This window comes from Engystomops pustulosus, chromosome 6, assembly GCF_040894005.1.
Source record: "Engystomops pustulosus chromosome 6, aEngPut4.maternal, whole genome shotgun sequence".
In the NCBI taxonomy this organism is placed as follows: domain Eukaryota; kingdom Metazoa; phylum Chordata; class Amphibia; order Anura; family Leptodactylidae; genus Engystomops; species Engystomops pustulosus.
This window is the reverse complement of record NC_092416.1, coordinates 169366056-169383063: the sequence shown is the minus strand read 5'-3', so window position 1 is coordinate 169383063 and position 17008 is coordinate 169366056. Positions and strand designations below refer to the sequence as shown.

Genomic DNA, 17008 nt, shown 5'->3' with positions numbered 1-17008 from the left:
AGCTTCACATATCTACTAACTTGTTCAGATTTTGATCAGTCGATGAGGTTGGCCAATAAGGTCTAAGATGGGAATATCAAAAATAATCCACGATCCAGCCGTATTAAGGGCAATTCCTGTCTTATTGTAGCATAGTATTAGAATCATTGCCAACACGTATCAAAGGGAAGACCTTCTTAATTGTGGCCATGAGTAAGAACGGTTAAGAATCACAGGCCATGGTTAAGAACGGTCAAGAATCACGGCCATGGTTATGAATGGTTAAGAATCACGGCCATGGTTATGAACGGTTAAGAATCACGGCCATGGTTAAGAACGGTTAAGAATCACGGCCATAGTTAAGAACGGTTAAGAATTACGACCATGGTTAAGAACGGTTAAGAATCACGGCCATAGTTAAGAACGGTTAAGAATCACGGCCATGGTTAAGAACGGTTAAGAATCATGGCCATGGTTAAGAACGGTTAAGAATCATGGCCATGGTTAAGAACGGTTAAGAATCATGGCCATGAGTAACAACAGTCTTCCCGTTTGAAACGCGTTGGCCATGATTCACACAATGGATTTTAATACTATGCTGCAATAAAGCAAGAATTGGCTTTAATACATCTGGATCCTGGATTATTTGAGCTGTCTGTACCTGCCCATTCACAGGGTTATCCGAGCCTTATACCATCTTAAATTATTTTTGAGATAGGAATATCCCTTTAAACTAAAATTCTTATAATTCTAAGTTGAATCTGTGAAATCTGCTAAACCATTAATCCAAAATAGTGTTTTTGTCGAGGAACACATACTTTTATCCACGGATTAGTATTTTTCCATCTCTACCACTTGTCAACTAAAAATTCTATACATAATTCACCAAAAAAAACGACAAGACCATTTCTCCCAGCAGCTGCATAGTCTCCATGTAGGGAAGGACATGGCGCCAGGTGAACTATGACATTCATATAATCCTCATTCAATTAGCCGGGTGACACCCCGACGTTCCGTGTACATTCCCTCTCTGGGATAAGAAAATGTCATGTGATGATCAAGTCTCACATTCTGGACCCCCTGCCAACATTTCCTTTCTTTCATTCTACAGAACTGTATGTGATAAATGGAGGGAGAGATCATTTGGCTTAAAATTGTGACATAAATGTGCGGCTGTTCATTAGATCTTTTTGGAATGGGATTCCGTGTTAATGTGGAAACAAGTCGGCAGTGTCCTGCACTCAATGTCGTTCTAAAAAATTGCTATTTGGTTTATTCTAACACTCAGTCCATTCCTGATATTTTTGAAAGGCTCCATTATAATCCTGATATCACGAAGGCCTTAAAGGGGCACTCCAATACTTTGACTTTTGGTTTGAATGGCCGGGGTCTCCCTCCTGGCACCCCCACTAATCACCAACTCTTTTATTGATCTCACATCCTGAGTTCTGTTAAGTCTCATTCAAGTGAATAAGTTGCACAGTTGCAATACCCTGCACAGCCACTATCTAATGAATGGTGCTGTGCCTGATAAACTAAGGAAGCATTAGCATGTATCCAAACGCTACAACCCCCAATGATGTATTATATAATTAGGTCATTTAAACCATCATGGAAACCAATCTCCGTCCTCCTCGATGACATTCTTATGGGGTGGTCATTGGTGGCAATGTGTCTGCGCCCATGTGCCCTGACCACTTAGAGCAGTGATGGCGAACCTTTTAGAGACCGAGTGCCCAAGCTACAACCGAAATCCACTTATTCACAGTGAAGTGCCAACATGAAATTTTTAGCAGTAACTTATTGCTACCTGTTCTTTTACATCCTTAAATTGTATTGGTCTGAGGCCACCAGTTAAAAGAAGGAGGGAAAATTCAGATTATCATTGTAGCTTCTCTCCAGGGTCTCTCTGTAAAGGAACAATGGTCAGATCCAACATGATGACCTCGAAAGATAATGCAGTTCTGTCAAAACCTTCTCACTTTTCCCGCAGTTCCAAACAGTCAAAGAAGTGTCGAATAGCACTGAGAGCAGCATTGCTTAATTTGCCTGGGACTGCAGGAAGATTGGAAGTGTTTGGTGAACTCTGTCCTGGGGTGAGGGCCTGAGTGCCCATAGAAAGAGCTCTGAGTGCCACCTCTGGCACCCGTGCCATAGGTTCGCCATCACTGACTTAGAGGCCATGGTCAAAACTAACCACAGCATCAATTGGTTTAATGTGTATATAGTATGATACCGTTCTATAATACAAGCTTTAAATGAAAGGCCTGAACAATAGGGATGAGTGGATCTGTTCCGTTTCTGGTTTGTCTGAGTCTGCTGAACTGGAAATTGAAGGCTCACCCTCACTGATAAAACCCAAAATCAGTGTTTAAATTTTGTTGTGTACACCACCAATTTCCAGAGGATCCCCACTCCATGTGACGTCATCGGGGAGCGACAATCCTAGACTGAATGCTGCTGCTGCCATCAGCTTTTACAGAGATAGCACCAGAGATCGGTAGAAGCATGGGGGGAAGGGGGTTGAGTGGTTTGGGTCTGCTCATCACTACTCAATACAGCACTTCTGTGAAAAGAAACAAATCTTGAGTTTGGCTCATTGCATCTGCATCTAATGGGGACAGTGGACTCGAGGACCAAAGACAAGACAGTGAATAGTAAAACTCCAGCCCCCCCAACACTTTATCGTAACCTAGGCATTACGGGACATGCGCAAAGACAGGCCCTCCCTTCGCCAGAGTGTATATATGTAAAAAGACAAATAACACAAAAAGAAGGTGCACAATCCGTGTCACAACTGAAATAGCATATACAGTACAAATTCATTTACATAGGAGAATAGTCAGGAATGTAAGCCTAATATCAAAAAACAGAAGTACAGAAATATAGCAAGCAAATTGCAGACAAGAAAGCTAGCAGGGAAATATTTAACCAACAATCAGGTTAGAGAACAATCAGGGAGTTTCTTAGAGTAAGGATGAATTAACACGACCGTTGGGGGACCTATATATGGCCACCGTGTATACGTCATATATACGTTCCCCATAGGTTGGCAATGGGCGCACAGAGTCCTATCTTTCCTCGTATTACGGCGCTGTGTATTTCTATGGAGGAGGCGAGCAGCTCTCACCCACTCCTCCGCGTTGACGTGTGCCCACTGTGCTACGGTACGGCGACCGCACGTTAGTGTGATTTCGCCCTAATGAGTCTTCTCCAGGTGAGAGGGGCAGAGCTCTGAGCATGAGAGTGTTAACCCTTACTGTTTCAGATCACAGTTTGCAGTGCCCCGTGCGCAGTAGAAAAACCATAGAACACTATTCAGACTGCCAACTGTGGAGAACCAAGTAGTATTCAGTGTCTTCTCAACCTGAAGACACAGATGTAACAGTTTTTACTAAAAAATTCCCTGATAATGGTCTGCACATAAGGAAAATAGCGGCTTTAATAAATACAGCACTGGCTTCCCATGATGATGTCATCACGACATTTCCCACCATACCTGCAGTGTCTGCTGGATAATTACGTTTATACCTATCTATATATTATTCACTACATACTGCTATGTATTATTCATGTGCTTGGCATACATCATTTCCCTACCATCGGAGGCACTCCAGCTGTCCTAATATGTGCCATGAGAGCTTTCCAGCCTTCTTACCGGGTAGTTGTAAGGTAGCGGGTAGCTGATAATAAACTTGTCTATCCCCTTATACAGTACATTGCTACAACATAATCCCCTTTAAACAATTGCCCACGTTCCATTACACAACATGTGCAGATAATAATTTTAAGATAAAAGCACCCTGTAGAGTTAAAAACTAAAAAATCAAGTTCAACCAAGGAAGACAATGGATAGGGCTGAGGGAAGGAATGTGAGGGATGTAAAAAAAAAGGCATTTTCAAGCTCTCTGCTGTCTCTGCTGTGCTTAGCCCCTGAGCTCTGCTACTCCACAGATTATTATGAATCAATAATCAACACACAGAGTCCATTCACCAATTTTGTGGCCCACACAATAGGAACCATACAATTTTATGTCCATCTGTATATCTCTTTTTCTGTATCTCATCTTTTGGTAATCGTTAGTCGTGATATTCATTGGTTCAGCACCGAGTATATACTCAATCATTTGACCGAAGTGCCTTATATTTATTTGTAATGCACTGTGATTTTTTAAAATGATTTACTGTGTGTAAAATTACTAGTTCAGGCGTGTACATACAATCTAATACACAGTAGGTTGCCGCTTTAAGGCATCAGTGAGCCCCCTTACCTACTAGACCCCTTGAGGCTGCACAGGCTGCTCTGATGGAATGTCCACCTTTGTCCCCATCCTTTTATATCATCCTCAGGTTGAAAAGTCCTTCCTTAGTAACACATTGGGGGTCATTTATCTTTATTTTTTCTGTCTTTTTTGAGACATTTTTTTGGCGCGTTGAAATTTTTGCGCCTTTTTGTGGACAATATGAAATGTCTTTGTTGTTTTTCGTCAGTAAGACACATTTATCTTCTATTCCAGATCTGCTAAATGTGGCAAATGACGTTTATCATTTCAAATTATCTAAAATGTGTGAAATTTTCTGGCGCAAGAAACTCCAGACCAAACCAAACTTAAGGAAAACTTAGAAAATTGAAAGAAGTGTCTTGAGACATTTGTGCGACATTTGTAGCAAATGTCCCAAAAAGAGATCTGAAAAAAAAAAACACTTAACACAAGGAAAAAGTGAGACTGATAAATTACCAAAGAAGACGATGGAACAAAAACTAACCAAAACATACAGAGATAAGATAAATGACCCCCTAGGAAGCAAAGTCAGTGTTCAAGCCTGTACAGTGTGTGTCTATGCAGGCCAACTAAGACTTAGGGCCACATTTATCACTTTTGTGCGCCTAAGTGTAGTAGTTGCGCCTAAATTCGGGCGCACTGTTTTGCCAGAATTATCACAAGCTACAACCATCTGTGATAAGGTAATTTTCTGCCTCTTATTAATCACTTTACTTTAACACAGTTTAGGCGCAATTTTGGTGCAGTTTAGGCGCAATGTTAGATTCGGGCACTTACATGTGATCCTGCTACAAGCTCCTCTCTGCTTCTCCCACAGCCCAGAATGAAGATAACACTCACTGCAGCACCCAGGTGTGTGACACCCAGCACCCAGTGACCTCCTCAGCAGGGGCTTCTCCTGGAGGGGATCCCCCAGTGCTGGGCTCCTGCTGCACCCCTGTAATTCTGCACAGTATCCCCCTCAGACACACTGGTGATACTGTGCAGAATTACATGGGGGACACTTGTTTGTAGTATCTGCAAACTTGTGCAAACTTCTCTTCTCTCTTGCTGTGAGCTCAGCGTTTTGCAGAATGTTTTGTAAATAGAAGGTGATGAACTGTAAATAGAGTCTGCAGCTCCTGTCTGCAGAGTATCTAATGTATCTATTATATGTTCCAGTGTCTGCAGTGTATCTAATGTATCTATTATATGTTCTAGTGTCTGCAGTGTATGTAATGTATCTATTATATGTCCTAGTGTCTGGTTGAGCTTTGCTGCTAGAAATGAGCTGTTCTGCAAAGGAGCTCAGTGCTTTCTTCTCAGATAACGCCACCTTCGGGCTGGAGTGTTTTTGCGCCCGTTTTTGCGCCTAAATGAAAACGTTGAAAGTGATGAATATCATTAGGCGCAGCAAAACATCTGGATTGGTAAGATAGATGAGGGAAAGCTGCTTATTTTTGCTGCGCGGCTAGTTTGGCGTTTAATCGCAAAAATGGCGCAAAAACGGTGCGCCTGAATGAAAAGGCGCAAAAACAACAGAAAAAACGAGTGATACATGTGGCCCTTAGTGCTAATGTCTGTATATTGTAAAGGAAATCCTGTATTCCAAGCTAAGTAACATGTCAATGCAGATTGAATACAGCTTGGAGCCACTGTCCCTCGTTTTCTTTTCTTTTCTGCTTTCTGGCTGAAGCATTCTATAAGCACTATCTTCTAACAGAACAGCTTTTCAGCCTCTGCTCAGCACATCTCTAACTTTCTCTTTCAGCAAGATAAGGGAAGATGTGCCCAGCAGAGACTATTAGGCTCCATGACCTATGAGCAAAAAAGATTCACTTGTCAGGACTATGTTAACACAGGGTAAGTAGTTTTCAGCTATATGCAGCCGCATACAAGAACACCATAGAGTCTGGAATACAGGATTTCCTTGCGCAATCCATGGGGGATTTGCTATCTGTTGGTTTCATACAAACTAAGTAAGTGGGGCTTATTTACTAAGGGTCGTGGACCGCACTTTTGTCGGACTATTGGGATTTGTGCAGCTTTGACAGGTATTTAACAAGGGTTTGTGCTGGGATTGGGTCGCACCCGATTTTGGCGAAGCTGCGCCGGCTTTCATTCGATAGAAATTGGGGGGTGTGCCGTCAGACGATCCGACTGATTCGGACTGAGCACGGATTTAAGATTCAAATTGTGTCGTAAGATCAAGCACTTACATGCACCGGGAAGAAGAAGGTGAACTCCGGTGGACCTGCGCGGGGAAGCGACACATGCAGGATATCGGGCGCACGATCTTGTGAATGATCGTTGGACAATGCACTTTAGGTGAGTCGGATGGGTTAAACTTAAAGTGGGTTAACTTAAAGTATATCACAACCCCTCCCCTGTTATAAATAGCAAATATCTAAGAAAAGATACAACAATACAAGTAATGATGTAAAATGTCTATATATATAGTGGCCTCCTATCTACGCTGCCTCACACATGTCATCATGTAACCATACACAATACGTGATTACAAGTGTTTTCTCATATATTTCCATTCCATCCATGAAATCATGAATCAAAAGAGATTAACATTAAAAAAAAGACTCTATAAGGTGACTGGAAAGTGGCTTCAGGTGCTCTGGCTGAGAAATGACGCGTCTTTCAGTGAATGTGGGGCTTTGTATCCTGTATAATTCATTAAATCCTTTAATGGTACAGCTGCTGCCGAGAAGATGTTCATTTAGAAGCGAAAACGGCTAATTACTCGGCACAATCACAATTGATTGAGAACACGGAGATGAATCTACGCTGTATACATGCACTTTGTAGGAAGTTTCTATTAGTTCACTTAAGGGGTTTTCCATTTCACTAAGACTACAATCACACGAACCTATGGTGGGTGTATATATATCCCCCCCCCATACACAGCAATGGCCTCACGGTGCCGTATGGGAGTGGTACAGTGCAGCACACATCCCGCAACGTACCGTTCCTTATTCTTCGACGGAATAAGGCCCCGGGCCCTAGGTTACTCTATGGAGAGGGCACCAATGTACACCCACCGTACTACGTCAATGTAGCCTAAGACTTATGGGAGTCCAATATATCAAGAAAATGAGGGCCTTCAAGTAGTGTCAGAATGGCCCACCAGAGGATCATCCAGCTCAACAGTGGTCCCACAGGTCTAAGTTAAGATAACCCAATATGGAGGCCACTGGGGTCTCTTTCCTTGGCGTTATTGGAGGTTGGGTCGCATTTATTATTTTTTTTTGGTGGGCGCCATGAAACCCTAGTGCAGTGATTGGCCAAACTACAACCAAAGTCCACTTATTTACTGTGAAGTGCCAGCACGGCATTTTAAGCAGTAACTTATTGCTTCCTGTTCTTCCACAATATTTAATTGTATTGGCCCCCTGAGGCCACCAATACAGTTGAAAGAAGGGCAAATTCTGACTCTCATTGTAGCTTCTTTCCAGGGTCACCCTGTACAGGAGAAGGGGTGGGTCCAGCAGGAGGACGTTCACTTCTGTCCACACCTTCTCACTTTTCCCACAGTTCAAAAAAGCCAATAAAGTGTCACTTTAAAACAGCGCTGAGAGCAGCATCTCTAAAGTTGTCTGGGACTGCAGAAAGATTCAGTGGATTTGGTCTTGTTTGGTGAACTATGTCCTGGGGTCGATGGCCTGAGTGCCTGCAGAAAGGGCACCAAGTGCCACCTATGGCACCTTGCCATAGGTTCGGCACCACTGACCTAGTGCAACACTGCCTGCAAGTAATACTGAGTGCCCCATGAGCAGGTGTGGACCCACGATGCCACCATGGCTACTCTCACAGCTACACAGATCATGGATAACAAATATAAGAAGATACCACAGTCCCGGTGCCTGGATCTATGAGTAATGTCCCTGGTTTATCCTGGTGGATTCTAATGGTAGATTTCCTTTAAGGATGTTGCCAGTCAGTGATGTGCATGAGTTTAAAGGTCACCACCGAGACCAAGAATTAGCTGCTACAATGAACAGATAGATAGATAGATAGATAGATAGATAGATAGATAGATAGATAGATAGATAGATAGATAGATAGATAGATATGAGATAGATAGATAGGAATGAGATAGATAGATAGATAGATAGATATGAGATAGATAGATATGAGATAGATAGATAGATAGATAGATAGATAGATAGATAGATAGATAGATAGATAAATTTCTACTGCAAAACAACATATAAAGTAATGGATGACCCTATATAGGAAGTTACTATTTCATGCTATGCTATTTCATATGTTATACAAATTCCATGAGCTTGGAATTAGAGTTTTTTCTATATATCCAACAACCTAAAACTGATGCTTCTACATACTAAAAAACCCACATATGATAATTCATGGAGCAAAGATGGTAAAAATTACAGAGTAGACAGAGGCTGTGTATATGATGTGTGGTACCAGAGCCTTGGGGCAGACTGTATAAAACACACAAATAACCAAGTAAAGTGAACACAAATGATATCATCATCATAGGAAAATGCTGAAAATTTGACCCAAAAAACTTTACAGCCAATTCAAGAGATTTGGGACAATTACCTGCATCACTCAGGGGGTAGACGAGCGAATTGGGTCCATCCATGAGACAAAACCATCCGCCTCTAAATGTATATTTGAAAGCACCAAAATTTCTTGTCGTAGTAATAGAGTCGGTAAGCTGATCACATGTAATCCAGTCCCTGATAAGAGACAAAGGCTTCTGTATCCTTATGCCCGGCACTGCAGACTATCACTTCAAAGCCTCGGCAACTAAAAGTTCTCTCCGGAGCGCAGAGCATCCACATCTGCATTACAAAGAGCCCCGGCCATTGTGTTAAGGCCTTTAATTTCCGCAGCTTAATTATTAATGAGTCACACCTTTGATGGCCGCTGAAGAGGACACGAGCTATTTGTTATTCCCTGACGCCACCGAGATGCCATTCCTATGCTCCTTTATTCCAAATTATTTTCTTTTCGAGGTGACATTAGTTCTGCTTTGGCTCTTTTTTTCTCCGCTTCCGATAACGTACAATGTAACCTGGCCCATCATAAATTATTACTCATCAAAGGGACACGTAGGGGTGGAAGGCTGAGTAAGGTAACAGGAGCCACGAATGTGCAATGTTATATGACACACATCCTAAAATATAGAAATATCCTTGAAAATTTGTAGCATTTCTTAAAGGAAACCTAGCAGGAGCATTCTACTATGAGAAGTAGATGTGATGGTAGATTCCTCCTGCTGCCTCTGCCCTTATCTGTCATTTAATAATCCTGGAACATAAACTAACTCGTTAATTTTTTTTAAATTTAGTAATATGTAAATTACCTGCAGAGGCTACTGGGGCGTGTACTAGCCTGGCCGGGCACTGGGGGCTAAGGCTACTCCACCCCGCAGTTGACTTAGCAGTGCCACCTCTTGTGCGTCCTCTGCACGGTCCTAATCATCCTTCGCACAAGTGTCAGATGCACCGCCGGCTCCTGTGCATGTTCAGTAGTTCTGGCTCCCGTGCCGGCATGCGCAGTGGCTCTGGATCCCGGATCGGAATGTGCAGTAGCTCTGGCTCCTGCCCTGGCATGCGCAGTGGCTCTGGCTCACCTGGTAGCGGAGTCTAAGTGGTACCCGGTTTTCACCAGAGCCCACCGCAAAGCGGGTTGGACTTGCTGCAGCGTGGTACCACCAGGCCGCTCCACAGGTACGGCTTGCTCAAGGTAGCGGCCAAGGCGAGGTACAGAGACGGCAGACAGCATCAGAGTCAAAGTCAGGTAGAATGTCAGGACAGGAGGCACAGGACCGGAGTCGGGAACGTAGCAGACGGTCAAGGCAGGTGGCAGTGGATCGAGGTCAGGGAAGGAAGCAGAGGTCACAACGGATAAATCACTAGGATCTCAAAAACAGCGCTTTCTCTTAGAAAACTGGGCACAAAGATTCAGCAGGAGTCATAGGAAGAGGCAAGCTATATAGCAGGGCAGCGGCAGGGCAGCGTCAATTAGCGGCACCGTTAAATTTCTCAGTGCACGCCCTAGAGGGCGGTGACGTGCACTCCGGACCACAGTGCCGTCGCTGAAGAGTGGATGGGTGAGTAAGTCTGCAGCCGCCACACGGAGGAACACAGGTGCCCCCGCAACGGCAGGAGCACCCATGACAGTAGGTTGCTGGACAATTCTGACCTGTCAACAAACTTTTACACCTCACCTAGTAATATCTGCTGGTAAAGGGTTAAAAGTTTTTCCCATATACCCTAAAATGATCTCCCACCTAAGGAACTGTACCTACCTTCCTGATGTTTTTATGATATGCAAATGAGTATGGATGAATCAACTTCTGCAGATTTTGTCCAGGTTGCTAGTCAACCCCTCCTCCTTCATTTGACTGACAGCTCAATGTCTCCTATTCCTGTCCTCTTCCTGTCCTTACCACAATGTTGTCCCTCTTACGACATGGTGTATTTAGCAGTGAGCACTGTGTGGGGAAACTGCAGATCTTTTCACCAATTCACATACCTCGCAACGGATGGGGCCAAGCGGCTGTGGCCAAACCATGCAAAAGTGGGCGGGGCCAATATAGAAAAAGGCAAAAAAGTTTGGGGAACAATTTAAATTGTGGGATAACACAGATTTAATCTGGGGCACCTGCACTGCACTTTTCAACAAAGGCACAGTGGTATAACTAAGTTTTATTGTCCCTGTTCCTGATGACAGGTTCCCTTCAAAGGAAATCTGCCATCAAACTGCATCATGATAAACCAAAGACATTACTCATAGATCCAGGCACGAGACTGTGGTAATCTTTTCATATTTGTTATGCATGGCCTCCTTCCTACTAACATCTAATTTAAAAATTATGCTAATGACCCAGAAGGTGGGAAGTGCTCATGCACTGTGTAACAGCCAGTAAAGCTGCAGCACGGAGGGGCTCTGGTAGCACCTCCAGAAGATCTTCAGGCTATTTTGCATACGTTTAAAAGCTGTTTCTAGAAGGAAGAGATAGAGACAATTTGAAGTTGCAGCACAGATGTGCTCTGGTAACATCCCACAGAGCCCTTCTGGGTAATTAGCATAATTTTAAAAGTTGATTTTTAAAGGAAGGGGACCATGGATGACAAATATAAGAAGATTACCACAGTCCTGCTGCCTGGATCTATGAGTAATGTCCCTGGATTATCAGGATGGATTCTGACGTTAGATTTCCTTTAAGTAGGAGATGAGGAAAGTTACTTCCAAGGACTTTTAATCATTTATTTTGAGGGGAGAAAATATCTGTAGGAACAGCAGATTTTTTTCAATGACTTATTGGTGGAAGACAACGCTAGTTAGTCCTGAACATGACTGTATTATTTCTACAGTACATCACATAGATAGATTCTAAGTATTGTATCCCTGACTTCCCTCCAGCAGCGGGGATCCCACATATTAATCAATAGGATGTAATAAAGTCCTTCCTCAGTAACATAACACAGGATAGGAGGAAATCAATGAAATCAATGGACTTTGTTAAGCTGAACATATAAAGCGCTTACACTCACCGAGGAATTATTCTTCAAGGTGTTTCAGATTTAATGACTGGTAAAACCAGCGTCCATTCCCCTGACCGTGTATTGCTGCTTATTCATCTGAAATCATGCAGGATTTTTATCTTTTGTACAGTAATGTACATTCTACATTTGCAGTCATTATCAAATTGCCATAGCAAGATCTCTCTGGAATGGTTCTGGTTCTGAGCACCTGTGGTCCACTTGTGTTCACAGGAAAATTGAGTGGTTCATCCTGGAATTTAGTGTTAGTCTCAACTGTGGTTTGAGTGATGCAGATCATAGTCAGTCAGCTGCTAGGGGCGGCGTCCAGAAACTGGATAAATAGCTAATCCTCAGTTTATCCTGGGCTGGTGTAAGGGGGACACTGGAATCAGGAACAACAGACAAGACAATGAACCCTAAAATGCAAGCCACCCAACAGCCCTGTCTTTTTTCCTTAGTGTACCCTAGGTGATATGGGACAACCACAAAGACGGTCTCTCCTTGCACCAAAGTGTGGACAAAAAAACAAGACAAAAAAAAATAACACAAAGTGGAGGTTGATAATTCGGATCACAACAAAGATAGCAAATAAGGTACAAAATCACAGATACAAAGAATGGTCAGTTACGAGAGCCAAATATCAGAAACCAGAAATATAGAAGTAGCGAAACAGTTGTATAGACGATAGAGATATCAAAGAGGATAGAGTATGACATCTGCTCCAGGTGAGAGGGGCAGAGCTCTGAGAGTGTGAGCATGTTAACCCTTGCTGGTTCAGAGCAAAGTTTGCATAGAACACTGTTCAGACTGCCGACTGAAATGAACCAAAAGAAGTTCAGCATCTTTTCAGCCTGATAGAACAAACTGCGGAAAACCCTAAGGCTAAATTCACACTGCCGTGAGCCCGCCGCACCGTAGAACACGGCAGCGCGGGGAGAGGAGGAGGAGGTGAGCGCAGCTCACCCCCGCCCCTCTCCATAGCGATCTATGGCCGCGGCGCCGTAATACGGGAAAAGATAGGACATGTCCTATCTTTTCCCGGGCTACGGAGCGGTACGGTGCCGCACGTGTGCTGCACCGTACCGCTCCTGTAGGACGCCGCGAGCCCATAGAAGTGTATGGGGGACGTATATCAGCCGCATATACGTCGGCCGTATATACGTCCCCCATACTGTAGTGTGAATGTAGCCTAACACAGATGTCATAGCTGCTTATTCTTTCTCCTGTGACTTGCAGAATGTTCTAGAACCCTGTACCTCAACCAATACCCTAAACCCAAGCATGTTCTGAAAAATGTGGTCCTTCCATAAAGGATACAGAATAGCCAACTTTCGTCTTCAGCTCACCAACACCCCCACTAGGGACATCAATCAAGTTCAACCAAGAGATGACTTGGGAAATCTACCTCTGCATCTACTAAGGTAAGTAGATTCAAGAAGGTAGATTTCATTTTAGTGGAGCTGTTTTTTGAAGAAAAAAAATACAGAAACTTTTTGGACTGCTCCACGTTTGGTCTTCAGCACACAATGCCGGATGACTCATGCACATCCGGAATTATCCCAATAAATGGAAGTCACCTGAGATCCACCTTCTGTCTCATAACACTTCTGCCTAACACTGGATGGAAACAAACAGCTCTCCAAAAAAGATGTGCGTTTTTAGGACACTTGCCCAGATTTCCTCCATAATTGGCAGGCTGATAGTTTTTCGCTGCAGGGGATCCTTGAGTCTCGAGGCGAGTACATAGAGCTCGGATTCAGCTTATTGACTTAGCTTTTTCAACACCTTAGGTGCTCATTAAAGTGTAAATCATTCCACGTCAGAATGTTACATTTACTCTCCAATAATGCAGGTTTGGGATGATACAGACCTGATTCATCGCAGCCCACACGAAATTAGAAATGGCAAGTTATTCTCATGGGTTTATTAGAGTGAGAACACTATGTACCTGCTTTGTAATACACATAAAGCACCGACGGGTCCACCTTTAATTTTACGTTAATTTTGCTACAAACTAATTCCTCATAACTTAATTCTTATCTATTCCCATGACCTGCTAGCAAACTCCTTGACCCGTTCTGCGGATGGCTGGTTGATTGACAGGTCAACAGTCTCTATGAGCAGGGAATGTGTGTACATAGTCCTATAAGTGTGCTAAAACAGTGCACCGATCTACTTCTGGGGCAGTGTCCAGTCATTCCATATATTCCTGCCTAGCTATAATATAGGTGCCTGCTTATCACTTGACTTTCTGGCTCCTTTGTAATATTCTGCTGAGGTTTGCTGTGATCCTGACCTTTTGACTGAATATTGACTATTCTTCTGCCTTACGATTTTGTACCTTGTTGCCTTCTAAGCTTTGACCCAGTTTGTCTGATTTTGCTTTGTTGTCTGTCTTATGTCTGTTTGTCTGTCTTACTTTTCTGTGTACTTATCCAGGATAGGGACCGCAGATTAGTTGTCACCTGTAATTTTACGCAGGATTGGCAGTTAGACAGGGACAGAACTTGTTCATCTTCCCGGTCTTGACACTTACATATAATAAAAGTTCATCTCTACACCCTTCCCCTGATTGTCATGTACATTATAAAAGCTCAAAGTGTGAGAGATATTTTTTTTAGAAATTTCTAAAACCCCATGAAACCTCAGCACAGCATCACATGTGCCGCTAGATGCAGTACCATCTCTCCTCGCTTTTATCTCTCACAACCTACCGTCTAAGCACACAGTCAGGGAAGCTGCAGGGACTACTTCACATAACTACACATATGCTAAAATATATTTAATATATAAAAATTGTGGGATTCTCACCTCAATGCGTGAAACAGAAAAAGATAAATAAAATAAAGGTTAAAAATGCACATGTATCATATGAAAAATGAACCATTTTTTCCATAAAAAAGTAGAATTTTGCAAAAATGGTTGATATTTTTTATAATTTTCATTAGGGTTATTGTTAGGGTTAGTATCAGTGTTAGAATAAGGGTGGATTCACACTGGCGCGTGTGATATGTCGTTTTGTCACTGTTTTGCTTCCGTTTTTGGGTCTGTGTCCAGAAAAAAAACTGAAGGTTTAACATTGGTTAGAAAATATAACATGCTGTTTCCCAGCATCATCAGTGAAACAAATGGACCTGTCATCAGTTTATTTGTGAGGACCCATAGACTTCTACTACCTACCATGATTCCGCGTTCCATGGAACAGGTTTAAAAAATTTTTTTTCACGGACAACGGATCAGTTAAAAAACGCCAATGAGAAAATAGCCATAGAAAATGATGCTCATGAAAATCCATGATAATCACTAAACCAAGATGTGGAAACAATGCCAGTGTGAAAGAGCCCTTAACCTCTTAAGGACCAGGCCATTTTCATTTTTTGCGTTTTCACTCCCCCATCTTTAAAAATCCATAACTTTTTTTATTTTTCTGTATACGGAGCTGTAGGAGGACTTGTTTTCTGGGTAACAAATTGCACTACCCATTGACAGCATTTCATATTCCATGAAGCTGGAAAAAAAATTCCAAAAGCAATGAAATTGAAAAAAAAAATTTATATGGGTTTCATTAAGTTTTAATAGATTTAAAACGTAAGTGTAAAGTGATTTTAAGTGATTTTACCAAATTATTATATGTGATTCCCCTTTGAAAACAACAGAACGATCCCTATTTTGTTCGCACTTTTCTTTCCAAAGTTCTGGTATTTTCTGTACGTGTTTGACAAAAAGGTGAAGTGGGTGGAGACTAATGTCTGTCAGTTTATGCCCTCAGGCTGAGGCCAGTTAGCTTGCCCACAGATCCCATGATGCCTTGTATTCTCTCTCAAAGTAATTTAGCATTAAATCCATTTAGTTTCCCACAAGTAAGTCCAGTGAACACTGCACACATAGGATGTATATGGTGACCAGCCTGGCAGCTTCCATCACATTACGTTAATTTTGCTACAAACTAATTCCTCATAACTTAATTCTTATCTATTCCCATGACCTGCTAGCAAACTAATCTGAACAGAGGTGATACTGCGGATGACAAGGTGGGGAAAGGGCTGCAGCATGAGGTGCAGAGAGAGACAGAGAAAGTTCTGTAGAATCACAGACTGGGATGGAGGAACTGATAAGGAACAGGGAGATCTTGTACCTCACTATTCTGTGCAGGAGACATCTGTATCCACAGTTCTAAATACATCCAGCTCTGCTACTTACACAGAGAGAGCTCTGTCACATGATCTCCTCCTATGTAAGCAGGGAGCAGCAGCCCCTCCTTTCCCATGAAACCGACAGATAAACAAAACATACAGACTTCCTGTCAGCACAGGAAGAGGGCTGCTCATCTGGGGTAATATAAGGGCTATAGCAAATAAACTGCTGCATGTAGGAATCAAAGATAATAGGCAAAGTTGTTTTACATCCCAAGAGCTATTGATTTGTGGAAAAAAAAAACTTTACAGTTACTCCAGAAAATGAAAACCTTTTGTACAAAAAAAATATTTTCTTCATTTTGTTTTGTTCATTTTTTTCTGACGCTAAGAACTTTTTCATACTTTGGCATACATACCTTTATATAATGATATTTACATTTACTATTTTGGGGACTGTACGACCTTAAGAGCACTTTTCATAAATTTTTTTCCTATTGCAAAATTTGAGTGGTATTTTCCGTTATGAGGTTCACCGCATGAATAACCGTTTTTAAATGTTGATATATTGTGACTGTTGGGACGCGACATTTACCTAGCATTTACCCGCCACTGCCGACTTCGCCAGTGTCAGGTAAATGGTTAACACATGCAATCAGTGCCAGAACCGATTGCGGGTGTCAGTGGTGGGTGTTGGCTGCATAATGCAGCCAACACCCACCATATATGAAGAGGGCTCAGTCGTCCTTCTACATCGGGGCCCATTTACTTACCCGACCGACGGAGTTCACCCAAAGTGCATTGTGCGACCGGAATGCACTGTGCCGCGATTCACTAAGATCGTGCGCCCTATATCTTGCATGTGTCGCTTCCCCGCTCAGGTCCACCAGAGTTCACCTTCTTCTTCCTGGTGTATTTAATCGCTTGGGCTTGCGACACAATTTGGAAGTTAAATCCTGCGCTCAGTCCGAATTGGTCGGATCGCCCCCCTGATTTCTGTTGGGTGAAAGCCGTCGCCACTGCGCCAAAATCCGATCACATGCGACACAATCCCCTTCTAAATACCCGTCAAAGCCGCGCAAATCCCGAAAACGTC

General features: G+C 42.7%; 1 protein-coding gene and 1 long non-coding RNA gene across 2 annotated transcripts in view; one reads left to right on the top strand and one right to left on the bottom strand.

Moving 5' to 3' along the window:
- Positions 1–17008, bottom strand: part of ANKFN1 (ankyrin repeat and fibronectin type III domain containing 1) — a 530260-nt gene that overhangs the window by 322242 nt on the left and 191010 nt on the right. The gene's annotated exons all lie outside the window — the stretch shown is intronic.
- The window catches only part of LOC140066170 (uncharacterized), a 45553-nt gene continuing 41624 nt past the window's right edge, over positions 13080–17008 (top strand). Inside the window, exon 1 of the long non-coding RNA XR_011848143.1 lies at positions 13080–13200. This is a non-coding gene — a long non-coding RNA (uncharacterized lncRNA). The remainder of the gene's footprint in view (positions 13201–17008) is intronic.